The sequence below is a fragment of the Psittacula echo genome (assembly GCF_963264785.1).
Source record: "Psittacula echo genome assembly, chromosome: 2".
NCBI lineage: Eukaryota > Metazoa > Chordata > Aves > Psittaciformes > Psittacidae > Psittacula > Psittacula echo.
In genome coordinates this window covers 30,473,256-30,497,740 of record NC_137737.1, presented here as the reverse complement: position 1 = coordinate 30,497,740, position 24,485 = coordinate 30,473,256, and positions in this window count along the sequence as shown.

Genomic DNA, 24,485 nt, shown 5'->3' with positions numbered 1-24,485 from the left:
GAGGGAAGAGCAGACTATGGATGAAAGTCTTTTCAAGTAAAAGTTGCGAATTACTAACTTTACTGTGGAACTCTTCAGTGTTGTATTATTTATACTTACTGATTGATCAATATTACACTTCATATTAAAGAAAGTCATAGAGTTATTTAATTTATTAATTTTTTGCTGGCTACCTGTAGTATTGACAATGGTGGTGTTTTCCAGGTACAATTCTTAAAATTTGAGAACTGAATAAAATTCAATTCCGAATTATTAGGTTTTACCATGCGACTGCATAGGGAGAAGCATATTCCATGGGCTGGTGATTGATTCTTTCGTAAAACCCCTGTAGTTTTTCATTTTCATAGATTTTCATGAGAAATCCCTGATTTGGCAGATCCACGGTGCACATGTGATTGCCATGGAGGGACCTTATACTCAAAATGTCATGACACTTGGATGTTAAATGGCATATAGACATTGATTGAGTGACACAGCAGCAGTTCAGCAGTGTCTCAGACAGGCTGCATGTTAGCCTGTCTGGGGCATCAAAAGCAGGCAACCTTCCTCCTTGAGGACCCATCAATTAACCTTAATTAAATCAATAGTATTTTTCTTTGAAGTGTATCAATACTGACTAAAACTCTCTCCCAGTCCTCAGTCCATATGAGTGACACAACCAAATGCCTATTAATTACCTAAGATACCCATGTTCATCACTGAAATGTTTATTGCTAGAAAGTGTTGCTGTCTCACTGGTACTGTGATGTTTATACCAATGTGCCCACATGCAGGAAGTATCAATTCATTGGCAACTCTTTTCTTTTTCCACAACTGCCAGAAGAACGTCAGTGAGGTAAGTTATTCCAAGGATATTGGAGGAAATGAGGCATGAAATAAAAGCCTTCCTGCACTCTTTGCTGATCCTAAGGAATGTAAGGCAACTCTCTGTATTAAAGAGAAGCATCCAGGCATTAAGGTACTAGTTCAGTGAAGAGAGTCCTCCCTGTGACACTTTTCCTGAGCTGATGACGTCAATGTCCTCAGAGCTATTTCTCTAAGTTCATGATAATGAGATCTGCAAGACATCTCACATGTTATTTTTCTTCTTGGCAGTGTCAGATGACTCAAGATTTTACAAAATTTAAGAAGGCTTTTTCTTTTCTTTTTTTTTTGATAAAGTATTTCATGAATTGGGTGTATGCAAGAGTAGTGTTAAAGATAACTAAGTATTGGGAAATTCTCTGTTATTATTAGTCATACTAATCAAATTAATTAAGTGGATCAATCTGAGCAGTGTTCTAGATGTTTCATGAACATGAGCTGAAGGACTGAATAGCTTGTACTGAAAAATATCCTGTAGAAACAAAGTGGGACTTTGCTATTTAATGCTGGATTCTTCTTTTCATCTGATGAAAAAATCTTGTGTATTTTTTACTCTTGTCAAAAGTAGTTGCATTGTTGGCTCACTAGGCTCGCATGACAATGTGAGTTAGAAAAATATTGCTACAAATCGCTAGTGGAAGAGATTTGGGGTTTGGAGGATTTGGAGGTCTGAGGGCATTGCATCTGTGCTATAGGATAGCAATTGTCCTGAAAAGAAGATTAACATATTGGTGTCATTGTGTCTTTCACTAAACTTCATTAGGACAGGCTATACTGCAATATTGATTTGACCAGCATGATTAAATTCAGTTTTAATATTATCTTCCTGTCAAAACAGAAATCTTCATTTTATCTATATGGCGCAAGTCCCATAAATTTCAGCAATAAGATCATTGTAGAGCTATTTCAAGATACAATATTTCAAGATAGCAAACGTGTATCTTTCTAGGGTTTGTGGGTTTTTTTTCCATTTCATACCAAGTTTATAATACTACTACAGTGACAAAATAAGAGAATGTATCTGATTTGTCTTTCCAAAGACCAACTATCAAAGAATAGACATTCTTAGTATAGAGAAACACTTACCTCTATATGAAAAATCATACATAAATTTAGTATTTTGTCTATTTCTTCAAATGTGGATTTCTACACCAGTACAGATCTGAACAGTGGGCTATGACTTCTGCTAAGAATACTAAAAACATATGTACAATTTTGAAATATTTTTTTATTTATTCAAATTTAATGTGCTGTTTGTGACAAATACTAGAATGTCATTCTCAAAGACTAGTTAAAAATTTGCTATATTATCATAAAGAGTGTTCATACAAGATAACTTCAAAGAACCATTCTCTTGTTTGACATAATTTGTATTTTCAGTAATCAAAACATAAATTAAACATTAAAATAAAGGTACATACATTTTGATCAATTCACATTTGTTTGAAGTGCAATTTGCTTAAGCCCACAAACATTGCAAAAATATTCTAGGTAGCTACTCTAAAAACTGCTTGAACCTTTTTCATTGTTTCTTAGTAAGGCACATACAGCTTTTTATTAAATTATTTTCCAAATGTTATTTTGTAAAGAAATTTAATAAAATTTACTACTCTGCAATCCATTGAGCACTTCCTAATTTAATTTTCATATTCTGCATTTCCTGGGATTTACAATTAAAATTGTGATGTGCCAGACATTCAAACTCTTACATGTGTGAGATTTTATTATTTTTTTAGCTGAAAAGTATCAAAAGTATTTTGGTTTTATAAAATATTTTTAAACAGGAAGTGAAAGAAAATGCAGCCTTTTATACATAGGTTGTGCTAAGTTTTTACTAAGTTTGTCAAACATTTTCTTCTCTTTTACCTCTTTACCCACTCAACTGTTTGGCAAAGTTGACTGTTTATGCCAATGCCAGATACAGTTAATAGAAAATAATAGTTCTGACATTTTATACTCTGCAACATTGATCAAATAAAATTAAAAAAATCCTATTCTCCAGAACAGACACTGCCATTAAAATTCTTGCAGACTTATTTACATAAAACTCATCATGTGTGCAACCAAGACTGAGCTATTGTTTTCAAGAGTTAGCTCATTTTACTACCATTTTATTATGCAGAGTTCCTGGAGATCACTAAAGATGGATGTATTTATTTCCTTTATATTAATAATGCTTTGGGTTTTTTTGTTTTAAGATACCTTTAGAGCTTTACAGCATATTGTGAAGTTTGAATTCATTATTTCATCCATTTTCTAAAAGAATAGGTTACTGTTGTGCCACTAACCTAGAAAAAGAAGCAATTCAAACAAACCTTGAGTGTGATGGGTCACCTCTACGTTCTTATGGTGATGCTAGACGCAATCGTTCTTCCTATCCTAGACTAAGGATCTTTGAACTAGTGTCTGAGGTGAGTCCTTGTACTCTAAAAGAAGGAAATGCAAAAATACTTGAGTTTACTCAGTAGCTCAGCCAAAATCTATCATTCAGGCATCCCAGAGGCAGCTTCCAATTTCTGTTCAAGCTTCTGCCATTTTCATACACACAGGCCTCTTCTGAAAATTTTATAGTACTTTAAATTGAGATTACATTGTATTGTTAGAAAGTAGCCTTTCTTTAGGCTTTTATTCGGGTCAATAACATACCCGATTTACAGGAGGACACATTTGAGGTTTGAGAGCTTTCTATAACATCCACTGTGGGGCAAAAAAGAAACAGACAGATTTTTTTCAGTGCTGCTAGGAAAGAATCATAAATAACTGCTCCAAAAGCTGTAAAAGCACAGAGGGTAGTGTAGCACCAGAGAAGACGTAGGCATGGAAAGCTTTCTAGTTTGGCTGCTGTTATGAAATAACATTTGTTACAAAATAATATGTATATTTATTAACAGAGCTATAGGTCTGTTTAGTGTCCTCATTCAGCACTGAAGGTCAGTACTTTATCGCTGGCTTTTTGTCAGCCGTGCGCTGTTTCCCCATTAATTTAATAGGGTAGGAAAAAGAGACAAGTCCCACCCATATGAGGACTGGGACAAGGGATGTCTTGGCGCAAGGGATACAGCTGTTCCTCTCTGAAACAGGACCCGGCTCATTGGAAGGCTGGATTTGACTATGTAATAGGAAATGGTGTCAGAATTAATAATGCGCATATGCACATAATGTTGTCTCCACAGTACCATTTCTACACTTTCCAGCCCCATTTCAAGATCTGTTATGACAGGTAAGCCTGTGAATAAAAATATCAGGCAATAAAGTGTGCAGTAATTAGGGCCTAATAATGCAAGTTATAATTTCAGCTACGATTCTTAGCAATATTATTGGCAGCTGAATGTGACAGCTTTTAACTATTTTTCTGGTTAAGAACTATCTTTGAATGGACCCTAAACTTTGCCTAGAACTTACAGAGTTGAAGGGTTTGCAAGTAATTTGCAAGGAAGGCAAGCATCTACATCATACTTGTGCTAGATTTCATTACTGAGTAGACTTTTGATCTTCAAGCAGTTGTTACCTCCAGGATTTTCCAGCAGACAAGTTTATAACACGTACCAAGGTGATGATGTTATATGGTGAAGCAGATGAGCCAAGGGAGCAAAACAATCACTAGCAAGTGCTTCATATTACAATCAGAAGAAACTTTTTGTCCATCTCTAATCACTGTCCCATCCAGAATAGCTTGAAAGGAGGGTAAAGGACAGCTGCTCCTAATACTCTCTAAGTTGTTAGTGAATTTTCATACGACAAAAAATTCTGAATAACTACAGCACTGTCTGTTAGCAAAGTGATGGTCTTCAGTATCAACTTTCCATAAGCCTGCTCATACAGATTCATAAAGAGTTATACTGCCAAGCAATTAAAATGAAATACCAATTGGTATTGAAAAAAAAGACTGTGCCTGCAGAATATAACTTAGTTTTAGTATATTTTACAATATCTTTATTCAGTGAAGGAAAGCATTCCTTTAGCCAGCAAAGTAAATTTTCTGATCTCCAAATGGACATTTTATCCTCTTCTGGTCTGATCTTATGGTGACATCATGAATTTCACAGACAGCTTTGTTAATCAGCAAAATACTCCAGAAGAGAGCTTTCTTAGCCACTGAAAATTTCAGTACTTCAGTAATTGTCACAGAGGACAAAAAGAAATCTTGTCAATAGAAAAGTAATTTCAAATATCCTAGAAGCCTTCAGTGACATCTGACACACAATAATGTTGTGTGACATGGCTTAAGGTATACAGATATGCTTTTCTTCTAGAGGAAAAATGAGAAGCAAATGGAAGTTTGTGAGTTAAGTCTATTAAATCAGGAACTTATTCTCAGTTAAAATCTAGACATCCATAGATGAAATCATGCCAGACTTCAGAAGCTTATGTTTCATATTCCATCACTTTGCATTTCTTTCTTTTCTCTATTTTGGATGGAAATTAAGAAAATAATAGCCAAATTTGTGTCTGAAAAAAAACCTAAGTAATAATTTTCTAAACTTCATATCTAGTTTTATATCTGTTTACATATTAAACAATATTCTTGTTCTTTTGTCTATGTTACTGGGTTTATTTCCACCAACAGGTGATAACTATTTACCAAAAAAGCATAAACTGTGCATTGAAGTCTATGCATTATGTAAACACCAGCAATATTTATTTTGCAAGGCTCGTTTTTGTTGTGGGTTTGGTTTTTTTTTTCTTTTTCATTTCTGTGAGACTGGAATAAGGAATGAACAATTTAGTTTACAATCTAATTTTGAAGGAAATGAGAAGTGAAGAAATGTCATGAAAAGAAAAAAATCTTGAAATAAAGCAGAGCTATTCCACAACACACATAAAATAACTCCATCTGTGTAGTTTGTAAACGACACTAATGTCCATTACCTATTATTCACTTATTTGCAAATAACAGATATTATGTCTATGCTTAAAGTCAAGCACGCCACTAGAGCAGAGACGTGGTCACCTGTTGCTCCTCCGTTCATAATTCCTACACTATACAGCCTCATAAAACGGGCCCTGATTCTTTTGTCTGCCTCACATCTGCAAAACGGTGCTGCAAGTTGGGAGAGGAGTTTTCTGGGCAGAAATGCCAAAGGCTACACAATTCACACTGAACGTAAGGGTGCAGCTGTGGGAAGAGAAAGGGAGCTGGTTCATGTACCCTGCTCTACGGTATTTTCCTGCAGCACAGCTAGTGCCTTTCCAGGCAGTGGGGTAGAACGGGCAGCTGGGGTTCAAGTGTGCTCAAAGGATAATGCAAATATTGCCAGAGCTGAAGCTGACACTTCTGCAGGCAGATTGCACAGCCTTGTCAAGTGTCAGCTGAAGAATAAGAAACAAAAGTCTATAACAAGATCTCTATGCATCACATCAAGTAAGACAGAAGAAATCTGTAAGAAATCTGTGAGAAACCTGTAATACTGGTGTGCAGTCACACCATTATAAAAAATGGCATCAGATAGTAATATCCAAGTCTTCATGAATGCAGTTTTCAATGTCTGTATCACACCTTTGCAATTGTGAATAACATATATAACAAAAAGGGAAAATGTGGGGATTATACACTGAGGTTGTAGGTACACACTGGGTAATTTTATTCTGGTTACATGGGTTTCCAAGGTCTCAAAGTTAGTCTCAGAAATCATAAACCTCAGTAACAGGAAAGGGAAAGAAACATTGTTCTTTTGAATTGGGGTTTGTAAGAAAACTTTGAAACTACCCTAAATACATTTGTATTACCTGTCTTAATTTTCTTTCCCATCTTATTTGGTATCTAAAATAATAGATGTGGTTTGTACTACAGACAATTATTCTGAAGTTCTGTTCTTTTCAAATCAGTAGTAATACTTTAAATTCACTAAAGTAATTATTTTACTTTCAAAAAGATAATCATTATACATATCCCCGACTTGGCTGTGGAGAGAGTTTCTAAGGCGGTTTGTTTTTTGCCAAATATTTATTTTAGCAATGGTTTCATAATAAGCATACTTTCATAACTGCAAGAAAATATATAACTGCATTAGTCTTTAATACAGAACTCATTTTCTGTCCACTGGAAATTGTGGCACTGCCATATAAGATATACAAAAATTGCAGTCTGTGATTTGGTGTGAGGTTTTTTTGCATCAGTCTATTCTATTTTTTTAAACATAAAAAAAAAGAGAGCTATGTATCCAATGAGTTGTAAGTAGTTGTGTCTTTTGGCAGGTTGTTTGGGTTTTTCACTTTTTATTTATTAATTAAAAGCATCAAAAAATTCTGTTAAATAAGAATTATTTGTGGAAATCAGAAAACTTGATCTTTTTTGTGTGTCACAACTTGACCTAGTAATTTTTTTTAAGAAGTATGTATGACGCCAGACTCAGCTTTACTTTGTATTATTTCTTTTGTGGAGTATAATTTTGTAAGGTATTTTGTTATAAAGCAAATACCTGTCAATGAAGCTTTTGTTTAAAAATAGTACTAACACCTTGTGTCTCAAATTGATTTTTTTCAGATGAGAACCTTGAAGAAAGTTCTTATAATTTTGCAATCCATCAGGCAGCCACTATATAAGAATAAACCATTCAGTGATATGATTTTAGTTTATTTTATGTCTTTTTTTCATGGCACTACAGTTTGTTCATTCCCCAACAAAGAACAATCAGTCAATCAAAATTTATTAGCTGATGTTGACTTATCTGGATCTAGTTAGAAACTGTGGTATCCTATGTGGCCATTTAGTGAAATTTTCTATGTAGCTGACCAGAAATACTGTTATGTTTGGGAATTTGCATCTACTTTACTGTTCCTCTGAATTTAAGCGCTTAAGAATAAGTTTTGGACTTCCTGTCTTGCTATTAAAGGAAAATGAGAGTCCTGTTTAATTTATTAAAGAAGATGGGCTTGCTTTATTATTAGAGCAGTAGTATTTTATATAAAAGCCAAGGAAGGATGTTCATTTATAAGGCAACTTTTCCCAGAATTCAGATTGGTGGTAACAGATAATGGACAGTTAAAATGTGGTGTTAGTCACCACTTAACATCATGAGCTATGGCTAAAGTAGGTGAACACCTCTGAGTGCACTGTTAAATGATCACTGGAGCAGATGATGTAAGAAACATATACTCTGAACGCTACAGATGTCAAAATATGTCTAAGTTTTGCACTTAGTTTAAAAGAATAAGACAATCTTACAAGTGGATGATTAACAAATAATTTTATTTGATACCATGTTTTATGAATGAAAAGCAAGAAAAACCAAAAAATTTTTGGCTTATCCATCAGGGAACTGAATAATCCTTGTATTGTCCTTGACTCCTATTGACTGATTTAGGATGATATAAAATCTGTTCTGGTTTCAGACCAAGTTTAGTTTTGTCCTTAGAAATAACTAAGAGCACACAAATAGCTCTTCCCAAGGAGACTAAATAGATAAACTATATTGATAGCATGTAGTAGATATGTTTATCATCTTGTAATTAGAGATCCCCAGCTGAAAACACTATTAAACATTATCACTAATTGAAACATTCTGTCTATGAGTCTGAAAAGGGTTGTATATAGCTTTCCTATTCGTCAGATGGTACCAGAAGATGCAGAATTTAGCTTTCTAGATATTTTGTTCAACAGTTCAATGAAACTCTCAAAATATGATTAAGTGTAGCAAAACCACCATGATTAGCTGTGCTCCTCCAGCCTCTTTAATTAATCAACTAACATTAAGAGTGGAGAACAAGATAGTAAAAGGCAGCATGAGTCACACTCATTTTAACTATTATTGTCCAAACAAGCAGTGTCAAAGTCATTATGCTTTGGCAAATTTTTTACTAGAACTTCCTGGCCAGATTCTTCCTCAGTGGAGTCCTTAAAGCCGCATGTTTTCCAAAAGCACTATTGAAACTTCCCATGGAACACAGCTCCCTCTGCTTTTGTGCTAGGCAAAGCTGTCATGTCTTATTGCCTCAATACACATAATTCTGAAATAGAATAGTATTTACTGAAATTGCCCTAAGTTTTAGAAATATATCATCTAATCTGATCTGAATCTGATGTATGGTTTATTAAGTACCTTGCTAGGTTCTAGTCTGTAGCTTAGTGTAAATTCATGTATCTTATAGAAACTGCCTTTTATGCTGTTGCAGTGCTGCTTTTTCTTTTTTGAAAAAGTGGGGGAAAAGGCTATCATGCAAGCAAAGTCCTGAAAACCATCATGATTAATTACGATTTTGGATGTTGCTCTTCACATGCACAGGAGAATTCTTACTTCATAATGACCTTTAAAACAGATAATAGATACCTCAAGTCTCTAAAAGTCTCCAGTTGGAGCTCTGTGTTCCCAAGGCTTGCATCTTTCTTTTCTTATTAAGCATCTAGAGTTCAATTAAAGTTTATCAGTGCTTGGAATAAAGGAGACTGGGAGAATCTGCCATTGAACTGTCTTTCACCCCTAACTTCTGTCCTGGTTTCATCTGGGATAGTCAATTTTCTTCCTAGTAGCTGGTACAGTGCTGTGTTTTGGCTTTAGTCTGCGAATAATGCTGATAACACACCGATGTTTTAGTTAGTTAGTAGGGGGAATGAGTGAACAAGTGGCTGCATGGTACTTAGTTGCCAGCTGGTCTTAAACACTTCTTTCTGTTCTTTGTATTCCTTTCTCACCCATAAGCACACATAGGGCTCCTTCTTAAAAAATATCAGCTGCTAAATCTGATACCATCACTGTCATTACCTATATATATAGCCAGATTACTATATGAAGCATGATTTTGTTAACTTTATTCATAAGAAAAATCTCTTTCTCAGTAGGTAAATAAATGCACATATTGTAAATGTGTTATACTGTACAATGTAATATTAAGTATAAAAGGAAGAACTAATGACTGTAACTGATTGTAGGTGTGTGGTAGTGAAGGTACAATTTCTTCTGCAATGTAACCAGAAAGAAGCTATTCACATCATGCAGGAGGTGCATATTCTGATGTATATTCACATTTTGCTTAAGTGACCTGATGTGATCACTTTGCATGATAGCAACTTGCTGAGAATTAAGCCCTCTGCCTGCACCAGAGAGACCAAACAAAGTCAGAAATGTAGCAGTTTTATGGTTCCTATCCTAACCAAATGAGCCTTTTGAACTTCATTCTCGAGGACTAGCTAAAGAAAACCTAGAGAGAGGAAGACAGATGATTAAACATAAGCATGATGTCTAAAAAATATGTTTCTTATTTCTTAAAGTGAGCAGGGCTGATCATTTTCACACAATGAGGCCTCAGTTTCAACTACAGCGATGCTTTTTAAAGGCAAGATTCAATGTTAGAGGGTGAAATACACCATACTCAACTCACTCTTGACCCAGCTGCAGATGTGAGTAAAGTTACTGACAGAAGATCCACACCCCATTTTCCAGCTTGTTATTTGTTGGTGAATATCCTAAAACACACGTAAAGCTGTTGATTCTTTGAGGTTTTATTCAGTCAATTATAAGCATTTTTAACAGTATGATTCTCACTCTTTCTATAGTGTATAAAACTTCTGTCCTCACACATCTCACGGCAGCAGGGTCCAAGATAGTTATGCCCTAGGGATGTAACAACCTTTCCTAATAATTTCTGAAAGTGTTGCATTGCAGCTAAGTCCTAGCTAGTTCTTGCAGTAAAAAAGACAGTAAATACCAGGATCAGATTTGTAATCTGAATATAATGTACTATTTTATATATGACTTCTGTGGTTGTCCTTGTACATATATCCCCTTTTAAGTAAATCGCATCAGTAAATCCCTAACTGATGTGAAAATTGCTAGCTCTTTACTAAACTACTGTACTTTGTATTTATGAATAGATATGGATTTGTGAAGAAAGCAATATGCAGATTATATGGCAATCTAACTCCAAAATCCACTGACACTAGTTTTATACCAGTGACAAGACACTAGACAGAATGAAAAAACATATATTGCTCTGCTCTTGTCCAGTTGCCTTTTAATTTTAGGAAATAGTTAGTGGAGGTTCATAAACCAAATATTAAAAACTTTGGAAAAGAAAGAAAAAAATTTTTGCTTTGTTTTCTTTAATGTGAATGGTGGGATTGCTGAAATTTTAAAATGCCCTGAAATAACCATGAAAGAATGTGTCGAAGTTCTTCTCGCAGTGGCTCAGATATATGAAACTATTGTCATCCTGACATTCGCCTCTGATAAACATGCTATGCACATTAAATCAAAATTGGTATAAAAGCGTGCCACGTGACAGGATAGTCAGTCAGCTGATCGGAGCTAGCACAGCTAGAGCCGGAGCCGGCACGCGGAGCCGGCACGCTGCAGAGACCACGAGGGTCAGCAGAGATTAGGAAAATCAGAGGGGACAGCGCAGAGACATCGCGATTCCCAACATCTCCCGATCCCCGAAGCCCCAGCAGCCCTTGCGAGAGAGCGGCTGACGTGGCAGGGGGCGTTCCCGCGGTAACGGCGACCGCACCCCTGCCCCTTGCCTTGAAAGAGCCTTTGGGAGGGCAGCGACAGGTCACTGCCCACCGGGCGCAGGGAGGAACAAGCAGGTCGTGTTGTGAACCCTGTTTCTGGTGTCCCAGACTGCTGACCAATATGGTCGCCTCCAGAAGGAGAGCTTGCAGTAAGGAGACTGTAACAACTCAGACAGAGACCCTGCCCCAAACCGTGGCTGTTCAGGTCTCTGGCTGCAGGGAGTGCCAGAGCCTGCTACTGCTGAGGGAGGGAGGCCAGCATTCCACCTGTGTGAGGTGTGAGCAGGTAGAAGATCTGCTTAGATTGGTGGCAGAACTTAAGGAGGAGGTCGAGATGCTGAGGACCATCAGGGAGTGTGAAAGGGAGATCGACTGGTGGAGTAACTCCCTGGCGTGCCAGCAGGAACGGTTCCAGGGAGATACCCCCCAAAAGGGGATGGACCCCCTGTCCTCTCAGACAGAGGGGGATGACCCGAGACAGCCCCTGCTCTGTAGCTGTCACGCAGAAGTAAGGGACCAAAAAGATGATGAGGGCTGGAAGCGAGTTCCAGTTCAGAACCGTGGGCAACCCTCCTCCCTTCCTGCCCTGCTTCCTCAGGTGCCCCTCAGTAATAGGTTTGAGGCCCTGGATCTTGATGGAGAGGTAGGTGAGGATGTGGTGCAAGGCCAGACTACAAGGTCACATAGGAAAAGGCGGTCGACTTCACGCCTCAAGACTGCCTCTGACAAGAAAGAAAGAAAAATCATTGTTGTAGGCGATTCCCTTCTGAGAGGAACAGAGGGCCCGATATGCAGAGTTGACCCTCATCATAGGGAAGTGTCTGCCTGGAGCCCAGATCAGGGATATCACCAAGGCGCTCCCCAGCCTGGTGCACCCGACAGACTACTACCCGCTGCTGGTCTTCCAGACAGGTGGGGAGGAAGCTGCTTCCCGCAGTCTGAGGGGGATGAAGAAAGACTACAGGGCCTTGGGGCGGATGGTGAAAGAGTCTGGAGCTCAAGTGATCTTCTCCTCAGTTCTTCCATCTTCCGGTGATGATGTGGGATTGAATGGGAAAATTCAGTCCGTAAACAATTGGCTACGAGACTGGTGCTTTAGGCAGGGCTTTGGGTTCTTTGATAACAGCTGGTTTTATAAGGCTCCAGTCCGGATGATGGCATGTGGGAAAGGTTTAACTCACAGAGGCAAAAGGATGCTGGGGCATGAATTAGCAGGGCTCATTTGGAGAGCTTTAAACTAGATTTGAAGGGGGATGGGGTTGTAACTGGGCTTGCCCCAGTGGGGCAGCACTCTAGGATTGATGAAGACTGGGAGGCCTCCTATAATCCTAGGGTGAAATTGGTGAGCTCAGCTCCCTCCTTGAAATGCCTATACACCAATGCGTGCAGGATGGGAAATAAGCAGGAGGAGTTGGAGACCTGTGTTAAGTCAGGAGATTATGATCTGGTGGCAATTACAGAGACGTGGTGGGACAGCTCACATGACTGGAATATAGTCATGGAGGGCTATGTCCTTTTCAGGAAAGACAGGCCAGCCAGGCGGGGTGGTGGGGTTGCTTTTTATGTGCGAGAGCAGCTGCAATGTACTGAGCTCTGTCCAGGAACAGGGGACGAGCGAGTTGAGAGTCTGTGGGTGAGAATTAAGGGGCAGGCTGGCAGGGGCGATACTGTTGTGGGTGTCTGTTACAGGCCACCAGATCAGGGTGAGGAAGTTGACGAGGCCTTCTACAGGCAGCTGAGAGCGGCCTCACAGTCACAGGACGTGGTCGTCGTGGGGGATTTTAATTTCCCTGATGTTTGCTGGAAGGACTACTCAGCAACCCAGCCACAGTCCAGGAGGTTCCTCCAGTGTATGGATGATAACTTCCTCATCCAAATGGTGGATCAGCCAACCAGAAGAGGAGCGCTGCTGGATCTCATCCTCACTAACAAGGAGGGTCTGGTCGAAGCAGTAAAGGTTGAGGGCTGCCTTGGTTGCAGCGACCACGAGATGGTGGAATTCAGGATCTTGTGTGGTAGGACCAGTAGAATAGCAAGTAGAATTGCAACCCTGGACTTTAGCAGGGCAAACTTTGGCCTTTTCAAGCAATTGCTAGGGGAAGTCCCATGGGCAAGGCTGCTTGAAGGTAAAGGGGCCCAAGATAGTTGGTTGACATTCAAGAATTGCTTATTCCAAGCTCAAGAGCAGAGCATCCCGACACGTAGGAAGTCAAGGAAGAGGGCCAGGAGACCTGCGTGGCTAAATAAGGAACTGCTGGGTATGCTCAAGTGGAAGAGAAGAGTTTATAGGTCATGGAAGGAGGGGCTGGCCACTCGGGAGGAATATAAGGCTGCTGCTAGAGGATGTAGGAAGGCAGCTAGGATGGCTAAGGCCTCCTTAGAATTAAATCTGGCCAGAGGGGTCAAGGACAACAGAAAGAGCTTTTTCAAATACATAGCTGATAAAACTAACACCAGAGGCAAGGTTGGCCCACTGGTGAATGGGATGGGTGCCCTGGTGACAGAAGATACTGAGATGGCACAGTTATTGAATGCTGCCTTTGTCTCAGTCTATTCTGCCAGAGGCAGTCCTGAAGAGCCCTGTACTCCTGAGACCTCAGATGAAGTCAGGTCACTGGAGCGGTTTGCCTTAGTCGACGAGGAATGGGTTAGGGACCAGTTGAGCAATCTGGACATCCATAAATCCATGGGTCCAGATGGGATGCACCCGCGGGTGCTGAGGGAACTGGCGGAAGTCATTGCTAGACCACTCTCCATCATCTTTACCAAGTCTTGGGAAACGGGAGAGGTGCCTGAGGACTGGAGGAAAGCAAATGTCACTCCAGTCTTCAAAAAGGGCAAGAAGGAGGACCCGGGTAACTATAGACCGGTCAGCCTCACCTCCATCCCTGGGAAAGTGATGGAACACCTTATCCTTGATGCCATCTTAAGGCATGTCAAGGATAAGAGGGTTATGAGGGGCAGTCAACATGGCTTTACCAAGGGGAAGTCATGCTTGACCAACCTCCTAGCCTTTTATGAGGAAATAACATTGTGGATGGATGATGGCAGAGCGGTGGATGTGGTCTACCTTGACTTCAGCAAAGCATTTGACACAGTCTCCCACAGCATCCTCATAGCTAAATTGAGGAAGTGTGGCCTGGATGATCAGGTAGTGAGATGGACTACAAACTGGCTGAAGGACAGAAGCCAGAGAGTTGTAGTCTATGGGGCGGAGTCCAGTTGGAGGCCTGTATCTAGTGGAGTGCCTCAAGGGTCAGTACTGGGACCAGTATTATTTAATATATTCATCAATGATTTAGATGAGGGAATTGAGTGTACTGTCAGCAAGTTTGCTGATGACACTAAGCTGGGAGGAGTGGCTGACACGCCAGAAGGCTGTGCTGCCATCCAGCGAGACCTGGACAGGCTGGAGAGTTGGGCAGGGAGAAACTTGATGAAATATGACAAGGAAAAGTGTAGAGTCCTGCATCTGGGCAGGAACAACCCCAGGTTCCAATATAGGTTGGGGAACGACCTGTTAGAGAGTAGTGTAGGGAAGAGGGACCTGGGGGTCCTAGTGGACGGCAGGATGACCATGAGCCAGCACTGTGCCCTTGTGGCCAAGAAGGACAATGGCATCCTGGGGTGTATTAGAAGGGGGGTGGTCAGTAGGTCGAGAGAGGTCCTCCTTCCCCTCTACTCTGCCCTGGTGAGACCGCATCTGGAATATTGTGTCCAGTTCTGGGCCCCTCAGTTCAAGAAGGACAGGGACCTGCTGGAGAGAGTCCAGCGCAGGGCGACAAAGATGATTAAGGGAGTGGAGCATCTCCCTTATGAGGAAAGGCTGAGGGAGCTGGGTCTCTATAGTTTGGAGAAGAGGAGACTGCGGGGGGACCTTATTAGTGTATATAAATATATAAAGGGGGAGTGTCATGAGGATGGAGCCAGGCTCTTCTCAATGGCTAACAATGATAAGACAAGGGGTAATGGGTATAAACTGGAACACAAGAGGTTCCACTTAAACTTGAGAAGAAACTTCTTCTCAGTGAGGGTGACAGAACACTGGAACAGGCTGCCCAGGGAGGTTGTGGAGTCTCCTTCTCTGGAGACATTCAAAACCCGCCTGGACACATTCCTGTGTAACCTTATCTAGGTGTTCCTGCTCTGGCAGGAGGATTGGACTAGATGATCTTTTGAGGTCCCTTCCAATCTCTAACATACTGTGATACTGTGATAGCCTTTCCCAAGTGGGCTGACCTGTAATGAAAAAGTCAATCCTCTTCCTTTTTTTTTTTTTAAACTAAATATATATAACAGCAATAATATGGGTAAAAGGCTCAATAAAATCTGTCAGAATTGATTTCTAGTGACACATAATGTCTGGCAATTTAAAGCTTTATTTTGCCAACTGTTTAATCTGTACTACAAGTAAAAGTGTTCCATGTGCATCACTTTCCATTTCAGTGATGATCTTGTTTAAAGATTCATTCCAGCAGCATTTATTTAATGACCTTTATAAAGAATTTTCTTTCTTCTGTGGGTTATATTTAAACTAGGGAATAATAAAAATAAAATGCACAATGGGAGAAAAAATCTTCATTCCCCATTACTTTTTTTTTTTTTTTCCCAAAAATATAATTACTTTTAAAGAAGCATTAATGAGGAAGCCTGGGAATATAGGCATTTCAATGTTAGAAGCAATAATAAACCATTGGTCATTATTTATATCTCTATAATGTCATATAGTCCTTTTTTTTCACATAACACCTGTGAAGAAATCTCTCACACACTGCAATATCCACAGCTATAGCTCCCTTATTGTATTGATTTAAATATCCTTTTGCTTCTCCCTCCTTAGCAGGAAATATGAGGTCATTGATATAGCTCACACACATGCCTTGATAGAGCACTATTCAAACCAGATATACACCATACTTTATATCATATTTTGAATTATTTATCTGTCATGGGAAATAACAGGAGAGGAAGGAGTTAGTTAGCTGGGCACTTGAAACGAATGTGGCAAAAGCATTAACGTAACGGTCCAGCTGCACAAAGTCAGATGTTGAGTCCTGGTACAAAGGGTCAGAGTCAGTGATGGTGGTAAATCTCTTGATAATACCAGGAGAGCAAAGAGGCTCATAAATCCAAAGAAAGGCTACCACATTCTGTAAACTAGGTATAGGTGAAACAGAACTCAGATTTCCAATGGGCCAGGGAGGATGTCTGCCTTTAAACATCTGTTTAAAACTGATATGCGCACACAACCCTGCCATTCACAAACTCTCATATATAGTACTGAGGAAAAGGTTCATCAAGAGTGCTGTATGGCTTAAGGAAAAGCGTAGGGTGGTTGGCTGATTTGATTCGTATGTCCCTGTGACAAAATTCTTTCCTGGAGATCCATACTGTCTGGATGGTTAATTATCTGGTCTTTATGTGTGTGCATGTGTGTGTATTAAAAAAAATGTCCAATAAAATGTCAGCCAAGAAATACCCTGTTCATTCCTTTCAGGTTTATTTTTAACCTATTGCACTTAGGCTCCAGCTAAATCAATTTTTCATGAATATCTACCCTAGTAGATTACACCTTAAGCCAGTTCAGATCTCTAGAGAATTTAAAAAAAAAAAAAAAAAAAAAAAAGAAAAAGAAAAAAAAAAAAAGAGAGATTTATCAAGTAACAAGTAACACCTCAGGAAAAAGAAACAGGGTTTTTAATTGCTTTGTGCACTCCATAATTGAAGGCAGGCACCTTCTTGAGGCACTCACTGCCAGGAGGAGTGTGACTCCACTTGGCCCTGCCTAATTAATCCTGTGATACAAACCTTCTGGCTTCAATTTTCACATTTCTGTCTCTTTTTAGAGGTGATAATAAAACTAAAAATTTATGTTGGTTACTGTATGACTATAACGGTGCCAGCAGAACACAAATAAAACCATATGGATGAAAGAGACCTTGTCTTCCTATCCCTGGCTTCTCTTTTTCATGAGGTGTTCAGGGACACACTTTGTGTTAACAAGAAAAGGTAGAGAAAGATTCAGTAGCAGGAAGGAACTACAGGTCAACTGATCCTTGTGATAGTTTGCTCTGCTCAGATGACTCACTGAAGCATATGTCTTATTTGTTTATTGACAAGATCTCAAAATAGAAGTACACACTCTGGAAGCTCAACTGAGCTGGCTACAAATCACAAAACTGCACAACAGCTCTTAATGAAAGACAAATTGTGCAGCTTAGCCTTTAAAAAGCAGTCAAGGCTGTTTGTGCAGATGCCTTCAATCTTAATAGCTTACATACTGTGACCCATGCACACTCCCTACCACTGTCTACAGAAAGTAATAGACCATCTTTATTTTCTATGGAATGGAAGGATCCCACTATTATTATCATTATTATTACAAACATTATGAGGCAAGGATTTAATTCTGGGGTACTGAGAAATTGTACATACACACAGGCACATATGTGGCAGTTATAAAATACAGCAGAACAAATTCTGCTTTCAGTGAAATTGCAAAATATTTCATTGCATGATATAGAAGTGGATGTAGACCTTAATATATTAAGGTAGGATAGTTTTATCTTGTCAAGTGAGCTAGAGGAATATTCTTCCAATAGAGCTGTCACTCTTATTTGGAAGTTACTAATAATTTAATGAGTACATTGCAGACTGTACTCAGTTCATCCTACTCGCAGGACCCAACAATACAGTTCTGTATGTTCAAATTCCGTTATGCAGTTGAGCACTGCAGGCTTGTACCATGGATTTGATCTTTTTCATCAAGAAATGTACTGAAACAAGAGGGAAAAAAAATAAAAATCATCTTAATTTTGCTGCTATGTTGATCCAATTCCTCACCATAGCACAGTGGTAAGAAGAGAAGCGAGTGGCCCGGCACCTTGTTTAGGACAGAACTCTTACCTCTTTCTTCATTCCATCCTTACTACAGCTTTTATAGTGGCATATTATTTTATTAGGTGAGTTAAAGCCAGTGTGCCACTTATCCTTGCATAAGAGAATATTAGTGACACATATTTGTAAAATGTCATGTGCCTCTAGGTTATTATTTTAAAATAAGTAGTGTATTTTAGTGCAACAAAATGCCTCAGCTTTGTGACAGTGTGCAAGCCGTCTGCCACACAAGAGTTGGAAGGATAACTGGGATTGGAAAATTATGATAATTTTGCTGCCAAACTCTAACAAATTGCTATTGAGCATCTACAAACTAGTTTTTTTCCAGCTTCACACTTGAATGCATCAGGACAAAAATTTTCTGTAGATAACCAAAAAAAACCTTCCTTTGAAATTCCTCAGAAATTTCAAGTGCCCCTTCCAAGACAAGGTGACATTAGGTTTTCTTGTCTGAATGCTTTTAAGAATTAGGTTTTGTCTCTTCAAACCCTGTTTTTGGAAATGGCATTACTACGCAGAATGTTCTAGAGGAAAGGCTGATATGTATTCTCTCATGTATCTCTTACATAAGGGTTTCCATATGATTTAACACTTTTAATAACAGCTCTGAAACCAATATAGAGTGTTCTATCAAATTTTCATGAAGTTTTGTAAATAACTGGTTGATGATCTGCATGTAGAAGACAGATCAGGTCACATGTCTGGATCTTCCTTTTCCTTTGGGATTTTTTGTTTGTTTGTTTGGATATTTGTGTTTTGCTGGTTTGGGGTTGTGGTTTTTTTTGCTTATTCGTTGGTTGGTCAGGTTTTGTTTTGGTTTGTTGTTGTTGTTTGGGTTTGGGTTTTTTTAACACACTTATCAGAAGAGTTTCTTTTTAATTGACAGCAACTCTATGAAAAAATGTATATGCCATCTGATTGCCAGATTAGTCCCCATGAATGGGGCTGCACTGCAGTACTAATTCCACCGTATCCTCCTGAGGGAGATACACTGATCTTCTTAAGGCACAGGCACCACTTATGCTATCTCATGGTGAGAACCACATTCCTTTTCATTTCTGTCTTCTTATCTCTGGGATGGCAAGATTAGGCCAATACATAATCTTCTGAATGGAGACTGATGCTTTCACAGCATTCGCAAGAATAATGCTCATTTTTTGTAGGCAGTGTCCCACAAATAATTGCACAGAGAAGTGTGTTAAGCCTGGTTTTCTTGTTCAGTGTAATGTCTGCTCTACAACACTTTATCTAAACTGCTCTTTTGATGGAAAACTTGGGGATTTTTTTAAGCCAAAAACTGTCATTCATTCTCCATTCTTCAAGAGGAATTGTACTGTTTCTAAACAAAATATGTCTGAATCACTTAATCTAGAGTGAAAGGTGTGTTGGTACAAATCCTGTTAGCTGAAGAGTAGCAACATCCTTGGTAATGTTGATGAGAATGCGTGAACGGAAAAGGAAAAGAATAATAAAGTACACTCAGTATAGTCTTTCAGTCATAGAATCATAGAATCATTGAATAGTTAGGGTTGGAAAGAACTTTAAGATCATCTAGTTCCAACCCCCCTGCCATGGGCAGGAACGCCTCACACTAGATCATATCAACCAAGGCTCCATGCAACCTGGCCTTGTACCCTGCCAGGAATGGAGCATTTACCACTTCTTGGGGAACCCATTCCAGTGTCTCACCACCCTTACAGTAAAGAGTTTCTTCCTTATATCTAACCTGAACTTCATTTGTTTTAGTTTAAACCCATTGCCCCTTGTCCTATCACTACAGTTCCTGACGAGGAGTCCCTCTCAAGTATCCTTGCAGGCCACCTTCAGATAATGGAAGGCTGCTATGAGGTCTTCATGCAGCTTCTTTAGGCTGAAGAGCCTCAATTTTCTCAGCCTATCTTTGTATGGGAGGTGCTCCAGCTCCCTTATCATCTTTGTGGGCCTCCTCTGGATTTGATCTAACAATTCTATGTCCTTCTTATGTTGAGGACACCAGAACTGCACACACTACTTCAAGTGGGATCCTGGATTTTGAATCCATCCTATATGCGCTTAGATTATATGATACATCTGAACTATCTCTACTGCTACTCTTTGAATGCCTGGACTCTATGTAACATCATGTTTCTAGTTAGGTCTTATATCCCATTCCAATTGCATTTTTGTTTAATATTTTTACAAAATCTTTCCTTTTATGCCATTTAGTAATACGTCTCATTGGGGGGAAGGGGGCAAAGAGGGTATCCTATAGTAAAAATCAGTAGTATAAACCAGTGCCCAAACTACAACTAGCTCTTTTCCATGTGGGTATTTAAAATGGTTTTTTTGAACATCTTGAACTTTTTTTTTCCATTAATATAATGTAAATAACTGAACTGTTTTAGAGGATGTGGTATATATATACTTAAATGTCTGTCAAAAATGTCACTGTTTCAGTGAACAGTTAAGGAAGCTATTATCATATTAATTAAATCAAATGTAGATACCATTCCAAGGAAAAACTACATGCATATAAACTTAAAATTCAGGATACGTATAGTAACTTATAGCTAACTATATTACAAAAATAATGTAAATAGCCTAGGAGAAAATGTAATGAATCTAGGAAATCAGAGCAGAGGTTAAACTTCAATGTAATCTCATTACACTAAAATATGAAAATATACTGATTATCTCAGCCCCGTCAATGTTGCTATGCAGTGACACACATGCACTAAATATGATCACAGTGAAATCATTTCTGGATTTTGTTCTTTTACAGGATTAAAAAAAAAAAAGGAAGACCTATTCTCTGCACTGCTCCCTCCCTGTCACCAAATAAAATGCTTTCAAAGTTTATGCAGCTCTAGGCAAATTGAATGCATGTAGATTATAAAGTGTTTCAGGGACCCACAGATGTTTTACAAATTATAGCCTCAAATTGTGACCCAGTTTGCATGGCTATGCAGGATAGGAGGGAGAATAAAGGAATAAAACACTTCTTTATTACTAATACCCAGGGGAGCTGCAAGGGACGAATAAAAAGAATAACCACAATAGGGAATCTTGCACTGCATGACCTAGTTGCACCAGCATGTAAAAACTTAGGCACTGAAAGAGAAAACCAGGAAACTTATTGTGTCTTTGATTCACAATTTGCCTCTCCATTTACTTTAAGGCAATGCAAAAATATGTTTGGCTTTGTTCAGGGCTCAAGAGCAGTCAAAACTCTGCAGCAGCTATTTCAGTGAAAACTGTTTGATTTCTATGAGTAGTATCTGTATTTCTGTGAAATACTAAGTTTGCACCACTGTGTTATCCTTCACAATTAAGTACGATGCTTTTGATGGTGTCATGTCTTCAACAATTAAGCCCAGTATATAAACTTAATTGTTTTCCATATAGTAGTCAGAAGACATTGGATCCATTTCCTGCCATGTCTTTCTCTTTTATTGCAAACAGTTCCAGTTTCGGCAGAGGCTTAGCTTTGCAGAGTAACGAATTACTTTCATCACACTGAAATGCAGATACCTTGAGCTAAAATGCAGACTTGTGAGCATAGCATATATAGATTAGCTATAAAGCAAGATATAGAAGCAATTACAATTTAAAAAAAAAAAAATTACTGGTTGTTATTGGCTACATAAAGGAGGAATAGTATTCTCTGGATGTATAATAGGACCCTTGTTTTAAGCAGAGCAGTTAGCTAAAGTTTGATACTTAAGAGTTGTAGTATATGCAGTCAAATATGGTGATAAAGTGGTCTAAAAAAAATCAGACCCAGATCATTTAGATGATGATACTTAATCCTTAATCTTTTCCTTTTTCACATGTCCATGTTTTCAGTGTTCTGACAATACTTTCCTTCTCTCAGAGAAGGGTAACGGCAGACTGTATCTTTTGCACTCTTTTCTATATCACTTAATATGCACAGCTTTAAGCATGAAATACCCAATGAAAACTGTCTGTCACTACTATTCAAATTCTTAAGTGATATTAGGAGCATTTAACTTTTTGGGGTGATTGTCTCTTGGTTTGCCAGGAAGCTTCCTGTGTTTCAACTGTCTGGTTCCTCTAAGCAGCATAGTGGTCTCTTCTAAGTTTCTGGATGTTATTAGTGGTGAGACCCACTAATTTCCAATATATTTAACTCATTAGCTAACAATATACAGAATGTTTAAAAAGTTATCCTGAAATTAACTTCCAAAAAGACAAGTTCTTACTAATTTTATATCATACTCCATCCACTGTATTAATTTGTTTCATATAATCATAAATGTTATCATGTCTTAATACTAATGCTTTTCACTTGGACTCCCACTAACAACAGCTTTTAAATCTCCACTGGATTCGTTGGGATTTTACATGCTTCAGTGTTTGTGGAAACAGTACCCTGCACTGTATCCCATCTGGTGTTCAAGCATTTCTCATATGATATTCTTGTATCATGATTATTGCAATGGTTCCTCCAGTCCTTTGAGACTCTTAAATGAACTGTAAATCATGCTATAATAATAAATAATAATGTGACTATCGTAAAGTCACAACATTCCTCAAGCAAATCTAAGTCAGTCAAAGCAGAAAATATCTGACCCACATACAAACTTTAGCTGTGCTTCTGAATTTCTGGTTAGAAGACATAATATATTAATGCTCTGCAACATGCACTGTGCTCACTTTAAAATTTATATTAAGTAGATTGTTACATTATGGTAATGCACTAAATTACCTAAAGCAAAGTAATACAATGATTAACTGACCATAAACCAATGTTTATGGTCAGTTTATAAAGTATTACAAAGATTAACATTATGCATTTTCATAACAGAAGAAAATTGCAGGATGAAATATCTATGGATTGACTTGATGCTATTAAGAATAATAAAATAGTAGTATAACTCACAACAGTCTCAAGTTACAGCTTGCAAGTAAACTTTGTTTTAAATCATCTCTGAAAATGGCAGAGGTATTCATCGTCTTAAAAAATGCCCAAAGCTTTCCAAGCACAGAATAATGGTTTCCAGTATATGTTTTCTAATATATAATGTATTACTTTTTCCTCTTCATTATTCAACATATCATGTCAGATTCTAACCTGGCATAGCTATTCTGATACCAGAAGCATTTTACCACTTTATCCAAGACAAACTTGGATCTTTATCAGATTATAATATTTGGCCTAAAAATCTAGACACAAATAAAGTTCAAGGTGTTATGAGTGAAATTCGTTTAATCATTCTGTTTACCTGGTGTTCTAGGGTTTCATCTAGTCTCTCTGTGAGTTTAACTCTACGCAAACAAGATTTTTAAGGGGACAGACACCAAAGGTAGGGCAAGTGAGGAAACAGGGCATGAGGAATAAGGGATGGGACAGGGCAACAGGGAAAGCTCTTATACAACCTTTGAGGAAGCAGAACCATCTCAAATGCATGTATATTAACAAACACTCCTCAGGGAGAAGTAATATCTGTATGTTGTCACAGATTCACAATATCATAAGAATTGCAGGGATATCATAAAAATTGCAGAGATGCAGGGAAACACCTTAAACAGCTTGATAGACTTTTTAAGAAAGGCAGAGAAGATAAGGGGGAGCAGGATGTGGAAAAGGCTGAGGAACTCAGTGCTTTTTTGGTCTTGGCTTTGGTGACAAGGTCTGCTCTCAGACCACACGACTACACAGCTATGACAAAGCTAGCAACATCCTCTTTTCTCAAGGGGAGTTAGTTACAGAAAATACAGAGACAGCTACTTTGCATGGGTGGACAGTGAAAGGAAAGAAGCCACAGCCACAATCTGCAGGCAGAAAATTATAATCAGACTTAAGGAAAAACAAAATTAACAATAAGAACAATCAAGCCCTGGCACAGGTTGTCCCAAGAACTGTAGGAAACTGTCCTTGGAGAGTTTTCAAACCTTGGTTGGACAAGTACCTTGGTGACATGATCCGGTTTGAGATTAACCCTGATCCAAGCAGAAGGCTGGACCAGATGGCCTCCAAAAGCTCCCTATAACCTAAATTTTTATATGATCCTGTAATTCTACTTCTGTGTTCCCTCAGCCTTAAAAAATATGGTTGGCTAACATTGCATTAAGATTCCAATATTCCAAAGGCTAAAAGCAGAAGTAATATTCATATTACTTCAATATAATAAACCTTAAATTTTAGAGAACTTTTAAAACTCAGAAAATTAACATTAAATTCTTCTCTATTCCTTTTCATCTCTAACTTTAGTATTCTGAGATGCTCAAGTGACCTCATCTCACTTTTTCAGATTTTTTTCAGATAAGGTCCAGA